The 16,716-nt window shown below is 40.2% G+C and overlaps 1 long non-coding RNA gene across 1 annotated transcript in view; it reads left to right on the top strand.

Annotated features, from left to right (window-relative positions):
* Positions 1-16,716, top strand: part of LOC109284480 (uncharacterized) — a 282,527-nt gene that overhangs the window by 149,387 nt on the left and 116,424 nt on the right. Inside the window, exon 7 of the long non-coding RNA XR_009455286.1 lies at positions 15,611-15,694. This is a non-coding gene — a long non-coding RNA (uncharacterized LOC109284480). The remainder of the gene's footprint in view (positions 1-15,610; positions 15,695-16,716) is intronic.

The raw sequence follows: 16,716 nt of genomic DNA, 5'->3' as shown, positions 1-16,716 counted from the left end.
GTCAATTGATCTTAGATTTGAGATACCTGGGTTGTAGTCCACTGACCAGCTGTATGACCCTTAGTTAAGTCACTTCATTTTTCTGTAGCTTCTCACGAGTTTTCTCTCTCATATCCCCAGATTGTAAGAGAAGTCTATAATAACATGAGCTTCTGTAGTACCTAGCGCAACTTGAGTGATGCCTCTAGGAGCTACTATTCTACATATACCTGTAATAATGTTAGAAAGGGGTTTTCCCCTGGTAAAACAGGTATTGAAAAAAGTACATAATCCCAAAAGTACTGATGTTGCTTGCTGCAGAGGACTAAATTAAAGATGTCTTTGGTCTGAATTGTCTTGTTTCTGTTGTTTAATACCAGAGGTTTATTCTAAGAAGTGTCATTTTTGTGGTTTAATACACTGCACTGTGTTTGCAGTTGCTGTGTCATGTTTATATATGAATACTTTTGCACAGAAGAAAATGAAATAAGACATTATGAAGTTTAAGAAAAATCTGTCTCTGACCACCGATGTGGTTTTGGCCTCAGGTGCAGCCCAGAGCTAAATAAAGCTACATCCATTATAAGTAGGTTAAACCCATGGTAAACACATAGCCAGAAGGCTTTTTTTTTTTTTTTTTACCCATAAGGAAGATAAAGCTTTTAAAGTATTTTTTCCTCCCATGTTAAAATGAGATTATATTACATCACCTCCAGCAGAAGGATGAGGAAGAGACTGAAAGGAAAGTGCCAGCTAGCCAAAAATCAACTATTTTATTTTGTTTGTTTGATATATTGGCCCAGACTAGCCTGCAAATAGTCTTGTTTGGTTTTGCGAGAAGATTGTTTTCACAATGTCATTTAACATATGTTATCTGAAAACCCCGTGATACTCTCCTCCTACATATGTCCCCTTCCTCTCCAAAGAGCTCCAAAAATCAGTGCATCCTAGGGAAAGAGGAGGCACAAAAGGGGAAATCATGGTAAGGAAAGATACTCCCATGTCTGCACCGTTGCTAGTTTCCTAGCTGGGAGAAAAGGGGAAACTGTTTCAGAGACGGCTGCCATGCAGAAAGGATGTCGCTTGTCTCTTCCCTGTTGGCTGAAGCTAGGAAAGATGTAGGTGGTTAAAATCCAGGAGGTTGGATTGATTTGTTCTGGGTTTGCAGTTTGTTTGGGGGAAAAAAGCAAGCCTTGAAGACTGAGAATTGACATGACCTGTACACAGTGCCTTCCCTCCTCACTCTCCCCATTCTTTAGTCAATAAGTGCACTGTCCAGGCTGCTCTATGTTAGTTCCCTTCTTTCTTATAACCTCACAGTACACTGTTCTGTGGCATATTGCTCTGGGGCTAGGAACAGCAGTTACACATAAACTGGTTTAAGTGATTAGACAGGTTTAAACCTGTAACAGAACATAAGTACAGTGCACATTAACCAGTTTCAAAATGCCCAAAACTGGTCTGAGAGAAACCTGGTTGAATGTAGTATCAGACTTAACTGATTTGGGTCAAATTGTTTTATATAACTGCGGTCCCAGACTCTGTCCTGGTTAAGTTAAACCAGAGTCCCCAGGCATCTCAGCATGCTCTGCAGCCCTGGGCTGGGCTGGGCTGTTTGCTCCAGAGAGCAGGGCTAGCCCTGCCCCTCTGCTCTGTAGCCGGAGCAGGGACATGGGCTTGGCTAGATGCAGGCCTGGCATGGCCCCCTGAAGCAAAGGGAACAGGGAGGGGGTTTATTATTCCTCCCACTGCGGGGTTGCAGCCAGGGTCTGCCTGTAGCAGCCCCTGTCAGGCTTCCCCCCCTTGTTGCTTGAGTGGAGTGGGGCTATTCTGCCTTTGTCACCTCCAGCTGCCACTGCCACTGCTGCTGCTGCCGCCGCCGCCCCAGCCCCTGCCCCAGCCCCTGCCTCACCGCTCTGGGTGGGTGGGCGGGAAGCTTGAGCCTGGTGGCTTCTGCTCAGCACATAGAGCTCTGCTTCCAGCTCCTAGATGCCTTCCATCTGCTCCGTCTGCCCAGCATGATGAGCAGCCGAAGATGGGTCCGCATGCACTGGGCTGAAGCTTTCCCCTGTCCTAACCCCCTCCCCCCCCACCTGGAATGGTGCATCGGGGCAGGAGTGGGAGGAGGGAGAGCCACCGGAGGCAGGGAGAAGCTACCCATTGGCTGGGCCCAGCAGGGCTGTTCTGCTCCTTTCACCTCCAGCTGTGGATCCTGCTCCTGCCACACTGAGCTGTGCCGCTCCAGTGGCTTCTGCCCAGCATGTGGAGCTGTGCCTCCAGCTTCCACTCATTGTGCCCACCTGCAGGGGCTGCTCATTGCATCAGGCAGGCAGAGCAGATGGAAGGTGTCTAGGAACTAGAACCAGAGTTTCATGAACTGGGCAGAAGCAGCTGGGCTCAGGCTTCCCACCTACCCACCCACAGTGGCATGGCAGGGACAGGGCTAACTGGAGGTGAGAGAGGCAGAGCATCCTCGCCAGCTGCTGCCAGCATACAGCTTGTGGTGCAGCTGCAGCATCTGGGTGCTGCACAGGACAAGGGGTATGGTGGTGGCTGCCAGGCACCGGGCCCTCTGGTCCCACCAAGCTGGCCTGGGCAGTCCACTACCCAGTCAGCCCCACCTGTGCCACCAGGCCTGACTGTCATAGAGCCATATCTGGCTGGGAAGAGCCCTGTCCCCAAGGCCTGGCCCGGGCTGGCCCTGCTGGGCCCTTCTTAGCCAGGTGCAGCTCCATGACAGCCCTGGGCATGGGGAGCTGCGAGCAATCTGGCCATGCAGCTCCCATGGCCCCAGCCCGAGCAGAAGCCTGGTGGGAAAGGCCTGACCCCTATGGCCCAGCCTAGGCTGGTCCCTCTGTGTCTGTCTTCAGCAGTGTCTGCAGACCGGCTTGGCTCAGCCCCCCAGATCCAGCTGCAGCCACAGCCACGGGCAGATGCCAGGGTTATGCCAGCCAGCTCTGGCTAGGTTCCCTGCCGCAGGAGCAGTGAGCAAGGGGGAAAGCCGGGCAGACCCTGGCTGGGGTCCTCATGCCAGAGATGGGAGACAGGGGAGTTTAATTCCCCCATCCCTCTTCACTTGAGGTGTTGAGGCATCTAGCCTCAGGGACAAGCCTGGCAAGGGCTGCTTCCCCCTTCCCCCTCAGGCACATCCCATCTGGGGTCCCTACAGGGGAGGGCAGTGGTTTAAACTCCTCCCCAATTATACTTAGCCACCTGCTGGGGCCTGGCCATGCCCCCAGGTCAGGTTCTCTCCAGTCTTGCGGCTGCTGAGGAAGGGAAAGGAGGGCTCCCCTCAGCTTCTAGCCTGAGCCACTGCAGGCATGTACCTGTATTTTGGAATCAAAAGTGAATGTCTATTCACTTGCAAATCGGTTCAATCTATGCAGGTTAGACTAACCTGAAAAGATTGAATCAATCCAGGCTCAGACTTTTTGAATATCAGTCCTTAGCCTGGGAGATAGCAGGAATGTACAGAAATCGATCCACAGCTGTACACAAGCTCACAGGAATCTTCAGCATTCTTATATTAGGTCTCTCTGTACTGAACAAATCTCTTGTCCTGAAAAAAGTCAGTGGCCAGTGGAACCTCAGTTACAATAGAAATAGGAATGACATATTCCTGGACGAAATGAAGGGATGTAGTGCCACCATGATCCATAGAGCTTGGAGCTTAAACCACTTCTGAGCTGCATGGCTGGCTGGATGGAACTTGATTTTCCAGTTAAACCATTGGTAACAAGGGGATAGTTTGGTTTTGAATTTGATGGAAGCAGATGATTTAAATCTTTAAATGGTAAAGTAAAAATGCACACATGTAGATGAGGTTGTTATAAAGGCAAATATCTCTCAACTTGTTCTGTTTTTTCCCTCTTGCCATCCTTTTTTTTACCTGTTTAAAATAAAAGAGATAAGTAGATGATAAAGTCATCTGAATTCTAACATGGGCATAGATCTCAGTAGTTTTAATTCCTTTGTTTCTGGTTCCCATTGTTTTTTGGGGGAAAACAAACTTTGTATGTATGCTGCTACATTTACGATGCAATACAGAACTGTCAATCAAATGTAATCAAATCCCATGTTTTTTGGTTTGGCCAGGTTCTACTCTCATGTGCCCTGGATTGGTATGGCGATTCATTTATGTCACTTGATGGATCTTATCAGGAGAAATTGGGAAGCATTTTCCCTCTGAAATAGTTTCTTGTAACCAAGAAATACTTGTGCTGTATAAAAATATACTCAGCATATTAACAAGAAATATTTAAAAAGAGTTGCTAGAATTGGAATCCAAGCTGGTAACATTAAATTAAGGGAATCTATGTAAAACTAACTTATGTACCCATTATTAACCATTAATCTTAAAATAGATGAATTCATAGATGTTGGAATCATGCACTGATAATTTAATATAAATGTATTAGGCTTGCTAATAATACTCTGCCAAAGACTGTTTCATGCATCTGAAAGAAACCAGGGCCTAACTAATAGTACTTACATAATTTCAGACAGTATCTTAGTTGCAAAATATACATTATGTGTTACAGAATTTGAAAAGATAAAAACATTTTTTAAACGTTCCCCTTATGCTTCTATTGTATTTTTACTTTATTGCTGGTGATTTCTACTTTTGACTAGCTAATGGGAATGTATTTTTTCTCTGCATTGCTATTACCTCTTCCTGCTACTTTCCAGGTCACTAATTTTTCTGCTTAGAGTTCATTCTGCTTAGACCGATATGCTGTCTTTTTTAATGAGGTTATTTCTGGGTTATTAGCCTTCCTGTTATATGATACCTTATGTGAAAGACCTAATTGATGTAAATCAAACATAGCTTGCAGAAGAAAATCAAAATGATCTTTCAGATATTTTGTAGGTTCATGTGTATCTCAGGAATTTTGTATTTAAAGCTACTTTTTAGACAAGAGGGTTATATGTGGCTAATAACACAAATAAATCCTTTTTTATTCATACATTAACAGGTTCAAAGAAGTGGAAATTGAAGAAATGCATTGGCATTTGGGTTTGCTGAATAAGCTTTAGATAGAAATTAGACTGAAAAGTATTTAGTGGGAGGGGTTTAATTGTACAGTTCAATAACCTCAGCAACATTTTTTTTATTACAGCATTTTTACATAAGCCGTTAAGCTTTAGGTTAATTTTTACTGATATTTTCTCGTCAGATTTAATAAATGGAAGTTTAAAATACAGCGAAGAATAGGCTATACCTTGTTATTTCTTTTATACAAATCATACATACTGCCCTTTTAGATTGTATTTTTGTTGTGAATTTTCAGTCAAAAAGATTGTGTTACTATATTTTACATTTTATTTTTAAAAAAATTGTGCCCATCAGACGCATCCAAAGGAATTATGCGACTTTCATATGTATCTTTTAATTTTAGAGAAAAGTAAAATGTAATTTGTTTTTTATCACAGAGGTTTTACTGTCTGACCTCCACTGGTCAAATTAAAATATTCTCTTTTACAAGTAGAAATACTCATCACTCATTCATCTACTTATAATATACGCATACTATTGTGTGAGAGAGAGAGTGAGAGTGTGTGTGAGAGTATGTGTATCTGTGTTTGTGTTTGTGTGTAAAATACACACACTAAAGTGCTATCTGATAAGCTTTGTGTTCCCAGTTTACTAACTCTAGTAAACTGAAGTTTGAGTTTGTCCTTTCAACTCTCCAGTTAGCTCACTGGCCAGTGAGACAGAGAATATCTTCCCTGTGCTCTAAGCTTGGAATATTCAGGGTCCTGGCCTGTCATTATTACTAATGTATTTAACCCTTATATTATAGTATTCACCATAGACCTCAATTAGGCCATGGCTCCATTTTGATATTTGTTGTACAACTACATAAATCATCCAGATAGTAAAGGAAGAGCCTTACTTGAAAGACCTTTGTAGCTTTCCAATCTAGTATGATACGATTTACTATGCTGTGGCACAGAGCTGCTGAGCTTTGGTTATGCTGGCCAGCAATCTATTATGAAGCACCAGGAGAAGAGCAAGGTGATCAGCAGGGGTCCTGATTTTCTCTGTTTAAATATTCCAAAATCTCTGATACCCCCCCTCCTCCTGAAATTCTCTGATTAAAAATCCCAAAATCTGTGTTTTTCCATGATTGAAATGAAACACCACTATATCTATATCTATATCTATATCTATATCTATATCTATATCTATATCTATATCTATATCTATATCTATATCTATATCATCTATATCTAATCAGTTGAACACAAGGTTTTATTGATATATTTACAATTTTAAAGCAATTTGGAAGCCTACCACTACCTCAATAATTATAATAAATTCAGTTCTAAATTCCTATACATTTTAGCATTTAATTTTTTTTTAATCATGGAAAATTAGAGCACCCCCTGCCCACTCACTCACCAAGATGTGGGTCCAGCTGCGGCTCTGTCCCCCCTTGCTTTGCAGTGCTGAGCTCCCTCTCATGCTAGTTCTCACCTGCTGGGCCATGGTGATGGCTTCTGCCTGGAGCAGTTGTATGAGTGCAGAAATCATGTGCTCCCCTGCATCTTCCTGCTGTGTCCCCCTGTATTTGACTCAGCAAGTACTAAATGACTGCGTAGTAACAACTGCATAGTTGGGGGCACATGTAGATGCCTCACCTGGAGTACTGTGTCCAATTTTGGGCCCCATCCTTCATGAAGGAGATGGACAGTTTGGAAAGAGTCCAGTACAGAGCAACAAAAATGATTAGAGGTCTGGGAAGCAAGACTTGTGAGGAAATGCTGTATGACCTAGGGTTATTTAGGCTGGAGAAGAGAAGACTGAAGAGGGGTTTGATAACTCTTCAAATATATGAAGGGTGTTTACAGACAGGATGGAGATGGGCTTTTCTTTGCGGCCATAGGAGCAATGGGCTCAAGATGTAGCAGAAGAAATTTAGGTTGGACATCAGGAGGAACTTTCTTACTACGAGGATAGTCAAGCATTGGAACAGGGAACCTTGAGAAATTGTGGAATCTCTATCTTTGGAAATCTTCAAGAGCAGGATGGACAGACACTTGGCTGGCATGCTTCTGCCTTCGTCAGGGATTGGGCTAGATGACCTCATGAGGTCCCTTCTAGCCCTACTTTCCTGTTAAACCTATGATCCTATGAATCTGTGAAATATGCGATCTAAGTATGAATGATTGTTTGAACCATTGCTAGTTTAGCCAGCCTTCCCAAAAGGTTCAGATCATTTGAGCTGTGCTCTTTAAGTAGAGGTACAAATGTGGTAGAACATGAGAGTGACTATGTAAATTCTTATGTTTCAATGTCAGAATATATTCAGGATCAACCAAATATTTTTGCAGGAACCTGAACAGGCTCAAAGTGAGCTGAGTGCCCTGATATTTAATATAAAAGTATTTGTCTAAAGAAAGTATGTTTCTCCATACTTCACCTGCTGAGTTTTTTAGTAAATATTGAATAGTTTGGAAAGTTACAATGAATTTAAAAAAAGAACTTTTTTTTCCTCAAGGACTACTAGATTTGTGAAGACGCGTTACAGAAAATGTCATCACTCTAAGTAACAATTTAACATTGTTTTCATGGTAGAGAAAGCGTAAGCAAAGAAGTTTCTGTAAGTGGAAGCTCTATTAATATTTGTTTAAATGCGGAGGGAAAAGAGAGGAAGATAGAGCATCTGACAGATTTTGGTTCAGTTTGAAAAGTTCTGTATCCCCAGAAAAAATTCACTTTTGGGAAGCAATTTTTATTTTTATTTTTGAGAGTGCTTATAAACCAGTTGATGCATACAACATTGGTTTAAAGCTCAAATCATTGAGTTTTGGTAAATACTGTACTTTGTCTCTCAGACATGAATTACAAAATTACCCAAATATCTAATATCTAAATACAAATATCTAAAACAATTTTTGCTTCATAAGGAAGTTGTGGGATATGTGTATGTGACTACTAACTCATACATTTTCCTAAAAGGAGCACCCTAAATTAATAACTTTCCAAGAAATAAATGTAGCTATATATGTGCCACCACCTGGACTTTGCAGATGCCACTGAATCATAGAGAAAAGAAAAATTATTTAATATTTTCTTAGGTAGGAGGAAGACGGAGAATGATGCATTTCAAATAAGTAATGCCACTGATCTCCATCCTTTTCCTTGAAAGATGAGGAAAAAAACTCAGATTGGTGACGTGGAAAACTGAGTTATTAAAAAGATAGAATAAATCCAATCTGTAGTTTTTATATGTTTTTAATGAAAAATGAAAATAGTGTAAAGATATGGATTGATCCATATAATTTTAAAATATTTATGTTATTTAATGAAAACAATCAGAGGTTTGACAGCTAAAGTCTAAGGAGCACAAATAGTTTTAGTAGCAGATCTAGGACATGTCTGTTGGCTTTGTAAAGTTAGATGAGTCAGGTTCTAAGCTAATGACTTTTAATATACCATTTGGACATTATAAATTTAAGTGAATGCCTTTTGGTATTAGTTCCACTACTGTGGTATTTCAAAAAGTCACTGCACAGATTATGAGATTTGCATGAGTTCAAAAACTCAGAGAACACAACAAAAGGCTTAGGCAAAGGGAAAAGCTTAAATGTAACAGGTAGGCTGAAACCAGTTTCTTCGGGCCTTGTTGCTCTGTGTGTTTTATAGTAGTAAGCATTGCCATACTGTATTAAAAGTTAACACATGTCCTGAGTAGTTGTACAGTAATGCTTACTATTTTCTCAGCCCATTCTGGACAGTGCTGGGTCCAGCTCCTGCCCCCTACTGCCAGCACTGACTCTGGCACTTGACACAGCAGCTTGCATGTCCACGCACATGCCTTGAGCCTGTGCTCTCCTTGCTGCATTCCCAGCATTGCCCATCCCATGAGCACTTGTCTTCGGCACACCAGGGCATACTTGGACTCTTCCATTGGCTTTGGGAGGAGGGAGGCACAGGCAGCAATGTCTGGGAGAGGGTGCTGCTCCTGGCACTGGATTGACACTTGGTTGGATTCATGGGGTGAGCTGGGTCTTTTCCACCGGCAGTCTTGAGCCAACAACTCTTGTGTAGTGCTGAATTGGGTCTGACAATCACCTGATTGTTGGTCATAGCCTTTGTAAACTACTGGAGCTGGTTCAAGACCCCTCAATGGTGCTGGGACTGGAACCAACAATCAGCTGATTGTTGGTCCCAGTCCTCACACCTCACCAGAATCTTGAACTCAGACTATCTCTATGGAGCAGTTCCAAAATAGCCAAACGTGTGTTACTTAATATGATCTGGACACATTCTTCCCACAAAACTGCCACAGTGTGATCACATTTAGCATGCATTTTATTGCTTGAACACTGGACTCTTGTGTTTTATGTGCAGATAGCATTCCAAAGTGTAATGTGCTATATGGCCCTTTATTGGATGTAAATTGGCTTAATTAATGAGACAGATTAAATAAAAGCAACGGATGTAATTACTCTCCAACATATAAAGCAGATCTACAGTTATAGTGATTAATATCTATTTTGAAATTTTTTTTCCTAAACCATTTCTATTAGAAATTTCTTGTGGACATTGTTGAATGACATTACCTGGTATTGGGAAGGTGGACATTAACATGTATTTTGACTAAAGGACACTCACCAGCTGACCTTAATAGACTGCAATTTAACTAAACCAGTTGCACTGTCAATAGATATCATTTCTGAAGGGCCATCTCCAAGGACTGGAAGAAGTAGATAGATGCATTTGAGATTGCTTTAAAAGGAAAAAAACAAAAAAATGGGCAAAGTAATACTTGAAGATTGAAAATGAGATATTAATTACTACTGAAAGCAAGTCTCTTACTCTGATAATATTGTAGCAGTTATGTCCAACTCATTACTAACGCTTCAGTTGATTGAATTATGACATTGTATTTTATAACTTCTGAACAGTACTGTAATTTACACCCTTCTTTTGTACTCTGTAGTATCCTGCCTATTCACCATGAATGGCACATAATTAAGGCATGACACCAAATATTGCAGCTATTAATCTACATACCTGCCTCAGTTATATATGGCTTACCAATCTCTTGCAATGGGTGTATTATTACAGAACTTAATTAATTGCACAATATTATACCTATTGAATTTTTTCCCTATCTTATATGGGGATCAGTATATGAAATCTGGAAAATTTTCATGAACTAACAATCCAAAATACAAAAACATGTGTTGTTTAATTGAAGGTTTATCATTTTGACATTTTCAAAATATTTAATTTCCATGTCAATCTTTTAAATTTATTTTTTAATACAATTAGCTTAAAGATTCATTAAAAACTTGCCAAGCAGCATTACTTTTTTCTCTATCTTTCCCTATAGCCATTAGCAGCACTTCTGGAAACTGCTGTGAATTTACCAAATTGGAAGATTTCTTAACTTCACGACAGAGACCCCTGTGGCCATGCAAGCTTTTGGAGTCTTCAGTTTAAAGGAGTAATTAACTGAGGCCTAAATAGGGGATGTTTATAGATGTGCTTCAGGAGTATGTGTGTGTGTGGGAGGGCTTTAATTAGAGGAGCTCTGAGTACCACTCCAATTAAAGCACCCAGAGTGTCACGTGTATCAGCGTCCCCACATAAAAAAATGGCAGTGGGGCACTTTAACTAAAGCTCATTGAATGAGCTTTAGTTAAAGCAGCCAACCACCATTTTTCAGTGCGGGGACACTGATACACATGATGTCTGCTGGATTGGAGTAATCACCACTAATTAATAATGTAACTAATACTATTATATATGACAAAGTAGAATTTCACTTTACAGAGCAACCAGGTAACTGAGAAGAACTTAATATACTGTAATTTAACTATACCAATTGCACAAAGAGGTATTATCTATCTATCTATCTATCTATCTATCTATCTATCTATCTATCTATCTATCTATCTATCTATCTATCTATCTATCTATCTATCTATCTATCTATCTATCTATCTTTGTACAATATATCTTTTTTCAGCCTGTAAGGTGCAAATCTACTCTGCCTTCTACTTGACATCAGATTAACATAGCTAACTTTGTCTCTATACAAATATATGTCTATATGTTTTTGTTGCTGAATTCAGTTTTAAGTATAATTTCAGAATAATACCTCTTCTGTGGCACCTGCTTTAACCAGCTAACCTGTTGAGTCATCAAACTCAGTCAGACTGTCATAATGAGTGAGAATTTCATTGCTGTAGTAGCATAAATAGGGGTGAGTAAGCAGGGCACCACCATGAATGGCCTGGCTACTGCTGCCACCCAGGGGGTAAAAAATATTTGTTATGTCTCTCCGTTGCTGCACTGAACTTTCTTGGACAGAGCAATGGACAGGTTGGATTTACGTCAGATATCTAAATGAATAACAGTATGTTCCACTTTATACAGTGCTTATATAACCCTTTCCAGTTCTACCTTATTTATGACCAAAGAGATGCAAGCAATTAAGAAGTGAAGGAAATCCTGCCTTCCAAGCAATGGGGTTTCAAAGAGGTATATTCACACCCACCTTTAGTAACCCAAACAGTGAGCCTACTGGGGACTATGGAGAAGGAGCTAAAGAACAGTAAATGAAACTGAAATTATACAAATGTAATAACCAAGCAGCCCTTGGAATAAAGCTTAGCGTTATCGAAAGGCCATTCAGAGAGTAGCAAAAACTGAGTATTTGTTTCATTCTACAGATTTCAGTAGTTATCTGTGAATAATATATTCCCTTGATAATACTCAAATTATTGCCATTGCTGCTGAATGAGTCAGGATGACCGATGTAAGGCATCTGGAACACACTTCCATCACAATTTCCTGTCATCAGAGATCTGGATGGCAGAACATCCCCCACAAGTACAGACTGGCCTATTTAATTGGCAGGATGCATATATCCTAATTCATTCTCAAGGTGGCATGTATTGATGATGGTTAATGTTATTTGAAAACAAAGTCCTTGGAGACAACTATCAATTCTTAGCATGCAGAAGGGTTAACCAAAAACAAATAATGAGTTTTTTTCATAGCACTTCCTTTCTCTAGTGGTTCTGTTTATTAATTCTATTAAGGTAATAATTTTCATTCAGCTAACATTGGAGTTTGGGGATCGTAGAACTGCTGGGTCTACCTGCTTAGGTATATAAGCAGCACATATGTAAAAACTACTGTATGTTCTTCTGGGTTTGGCCTTTCCTCTCCCCCTTCTTCAGACTGTTTATATTTTAAGTGGAAACCAAGTAAATATAGGACTTCATTGATATATTTTCTGCTTTAACAATTTAAAAATTGACTTGCTCAGTCATTTTCATGATTAATTAGCTTAGGAGAGCAAATGTTTTCAGACCCCTTTTTTGTCTTTATAGGTCTGTGGTGCTCTGTGCTCACTATGAAAGAAGGAATACTAGTCATGAAAATAGCCTGTAATGAGGTGGGAATGAAGGATAGATCACAACACTAAGTTGGTGTTATAGCTTATATCAGCCAGTGGCACTAAGAGGGTATCAGTCCTGATGTTTTTAAGAGGTGCTGGGTTTGGCCATATGCCATCTATGAAAGGCATCACCAGGCAAAAACATGCCTCTTCTTTTTCCACTCTTACATATTTGTATTGTGGCTGCAGCCACCATTGCTTTTGCTTGAATAGCGTTATATCTTGCACCTCTTCCAGTGCTCAGCAGAGGCTGGAGTTTGTCATATTAACTAGATCTTGCTATTCTTTTGGACTTTGAAGCAATTGCTTGAGTCACTTTGCAAAGGCATGCACCTTGCAACATATAAACACATCTGCAGAATCAACTGTATTCTTTTCTTAGAGGTTTTCTCATGCAGGAGCTTCCTGGGTCTATAGGTCTATACGTCCATTAGAAATTCAGATTTAAACAGGCTGCTTAGGATACATGCAGTCTGGATAATTAGGAATTGAGTATTCTGTTCAGGGTTTCCAACAGCTCTCACCCTTTGTCTGATTTTATGGAAGTTTGTTTTTAAGTTTGTTTACTTGCAAGTGAAATTTCTGTCCCATTTCTGTCCACCTTTGCTATCATTCACATAGATATGTATCACAAATTAGGGGCTGCTTGTGTGATTTGAAAAATGTGAGGGTATGGGCATAGATGTTTCAGGTGTGTTGAATATCATACTCCTTACTGGGGTTTTCCATTTGGCATGAGAAGGAGGAATGTTGTGTGACAGATTTATGGAAGAGTTTTTAGCATTTGCTATTTCAGGTGTATGAAGTGACTGGCACTTACTGCTGGGACTATATCGTAATTTAATAAACCTTTAATTCAGAGAAGTCTTTAAACTACTCAGAAAGAGCAGTTTAAACTCTTGTATCTGCCTGCCCATAAAAGATGGATAGTATTACCATTCACCTGGGGACTATCTTCATTAATACATTTGGACAAGATACCATTCACTTTTCTCCTCTGTGCTTTGTGTGGCATACTGAAGGTTCAGTCAAAAGTAGAATTGGGTGGGGAAAGGAACATCTAATTCTATTGGAATTGAATTTTCCTTTTTATTACTTTTGCAATTTACCATTTTGATGTATTCTTTTGTAATATTGTTCATTTTTACTACTGCAGTATTAGTATGATACACACATCAATTGCATTATGTTAACATCAAGTGTGAGTATTCTTTTTTTCCCTGGGCTGATAGTGATGAAAACAGTAGAAATAAGGCTGAGCTGGAAAGCATAAGGTCAAGTCCAGGACAAAACCTATGCAAAGTTTGAAGGAGTTGTAAGCAGACATGGGGTAACTGTGGGGTGGAGGTGAGAATGGGGAGGGACAATAGGGGCAACCACTCCAGGTGCTGAGTTGCGGGGTCAGGTGGAAAAATTAGCTGTTACCAGCAGCTACATGTTTGTATTTGTGATTGCAGCAGCAACTGGTTGTTGCTTCTGTGTTGCCCTAGGCGTTCAGTCACATCCCTATACTCCAGCATCTTGACCTCTGTTATAGGCCTACCTGGTATTTGCAGTTACATATGACTACTCAAATATCCCTGACAGGTACTCAGAGAGAACTCTTCAGTCAATGTCTGTTTAAAATATTGTTCATTACTGTGGCTTGGTACATTCATAGATTCATAGATGTTAAGGGCTGGAAGGGACCTCATGAGATCAGCAGGTCCAGCCCCACTGTACTTGCGCAGGAAATACTGCTGAGGTCAGATGACCCCAGCTAGGTGAATGTCCAGACTTTTTTAAAGATTTCCAGAGTAGGTGTTTGTACCACATCTGGGGGAAGTCTGTTCCAGACCCTGGACACTTGAACCATAAAGAAGCTTTTCCTTATGTCCAATCTAAAGCTATCCTCTAGCAATTTGTGACTATTATTTCTTGTCATCTGTTCACCTGGGGTGCCTTGGTGAACAGATGCTCCCCCAGGCCCTGGTATGCACCCCTTATATACTTATAGGCTGCCACCAATTCCCCTCTACATTTTCTCGTCTCCAGGCTGAACAGTTCCATGTCTCTCAGCCTCTCCTCATATGGCTTGCTCTCCAGACCTCTAATCATATGCATGGTCCTCCTTTGGACTCTCTCAAGCTTCTTCACATCCTTCCTGAACTGCGGCACCCAGAACTGGATGCAGTACTCCAGCTGCTGCGTCATCAAAGCTGAGTAGAGCAGGAGGATGACATCCTTAGTTTTGCTTGAGATGCATCTGTAGATGTATGCCAGTGTCTTATTTGCTTTGCCAGCTACGACATCACATTGGTGGCTCATGTTCCTTTTAAGGTCTATCATGACCCCCAAGTCTTTTTCAGTTGTGGTGCTAGCAAGTGTAGCACCACTGAGCCTACAAGCACATTGTGGGTTATTTCTCCCCAGATGGAGCACTTTACATTTCTTGGTGTTAAATGCCATCAGATTTTGATCTGCCTACCTTGCAAGCCTGTCCAGGTCAGCCTGAATCCTCAGCCTAACTTCTAGCGTGATTGCAGTCCCCCATAATTTGGTGTCATCCGTGACTTTTGCTAGTATCCATTCAACACCTGAATCAAAATAATTAATGAATATGTTAAAAGCACTGGCCCAAATATTGAACCCTGAGGGATGCCACTGGTCACCATGTACCATGTTGACTCAGTTCCATCTATTAATACTCTCTGGGTCCTTTCTCAGAGCCAGTTATCTAGCCACCTGACCATTGTCGAGGCCACAGGTCCCCAATTTTTCCATGAGAATGTCATCGGAGACCAAGTCAAAGGCCTTTTTGAAATCCAAGTATATGATATCAACCTCATCTCCCTTATCCAGGTGGTATGTTACCTGATTATAGAGGGGAATGAGGTTGGTCAGGCATGACCTGCCTGCAATGAAGCCAGCTCTCTACAGAGTTCCTAGTCAAGCTCTTCCTCTTGATTTGGAGCTCTGTAATAAACTGCTACTTCTACATGCATGGATAAAAGGTTAAAACTGCACACCGCTTATACAAAAAGGCTTTTGAAATGTTTTTCGACCTCAGTTGAATGTGCCCTTCCTTTAATTTCTTGAACATGAGCTGTTAGAAAGTTGGTAATGGCACAAGTCCAGCACAGTAGATAATTAACAAAAAATCTGGTAGTAGGTGAAATAGAGTACCTGTCCACTTCTCCCTTTCTGTTCATTTTTTATTCTAGGACATTTGAAACTGCGGTTGGTGCCTTACTTCAGTATGTCTGTAATTCAGAACCATTGCCTGTTTATCACGTCTATCTTACAAGGTAAGATACGACTTCTGTATTGTCACACAAGGAAAAAACATTGAAATATTATTACATCTTGATTTTTGTTGTGTTGTATTAGTAATGTTTTTGGTATAGTAAAAATGAATGCTTAATAAGACGCAGACTAATGGGAAGTCACTAGTTACAGTAGAAATATACCAATATGATTTAGTAAGGTCTGTTTCATAGTCATTTTTAATGCCAGACTCCTACACTTTTCCAAAAAAAACACTTCTTGAGAATTGCAGAATGAAACAGATGGAAATAGAAGACCCTTAGAAGATCAGTGTCTGAAGTGTAGAATACTAGAAATTTTAAACATCTCTTAAAGCCAAGATACAAACCTATATCATTTTTTATTTGATCAGTTTGCTATGAAATGCATTCTTTCTAAGTAATTGAGCTTTCTGTTTCTGACTTATTAAAAATAAACAAGACACATTTTTACAAGTGACAATCTATGTCACTGATCTTTTATCATTCATACTATCAAATTCAAATAAGAAATAGTCATGTTGTGATTTGATATTTATTTTCAGTGGCAGCAGAAATGTAGAGAACCTGAAAGAAGTCCTGGTTATAACAGAGCTAGGAACTCTGCATGTATTTCTACTTAAGTTATTTTCTTATCCAGTATTTTTGAAAGCCAAACCACACTAATTGTACATATTAAGTTTATGAAACTGAAGGAAACTTGGGAGAATGTATTAGGCACATAAGGTTGCTTGAACTTTGCTTATTTGTGACTACCATTGAAAAGAGCTATAATATGTATGTGTTCTACAATATTACAATTAGAATTATTATTCTTTATAAATAAGTGTGGCCATGACATTGCACGTAAAACCGCTTCAGTTTCATTTTCAGTAAAAAGATGGTCATACTTTCTTTGTTCATTTTGCTGTGAATTGGCACTTAATTTTAATCCACAACATTAAATTAAAACACTAGTTCATTGCTACTAAATAATAGGTGGAAGGGGAGAAAAAACCATTGATGATCTTTAGATTGTGTTTTAA

The sequence above is a fragment of the Alligator mississippiensis genome, chromosome 10, assembly GCF_030867095.1.
Source record: "Alligator mississippiensis isolate rAllMis1 chromosome 10, rAllMis1, whole genome shotgun sequence".
NCBI lineage: Eukaryota > Metazoa > Chordata > Crocodylia > Alligatoridae > Alligator > Alligator mississippiensis.
The sequence above is the reverse complement of the archived record's forward strand: the minus strand, read 5'-3'. Positions and strand labels throughout refer to the sequence as shown.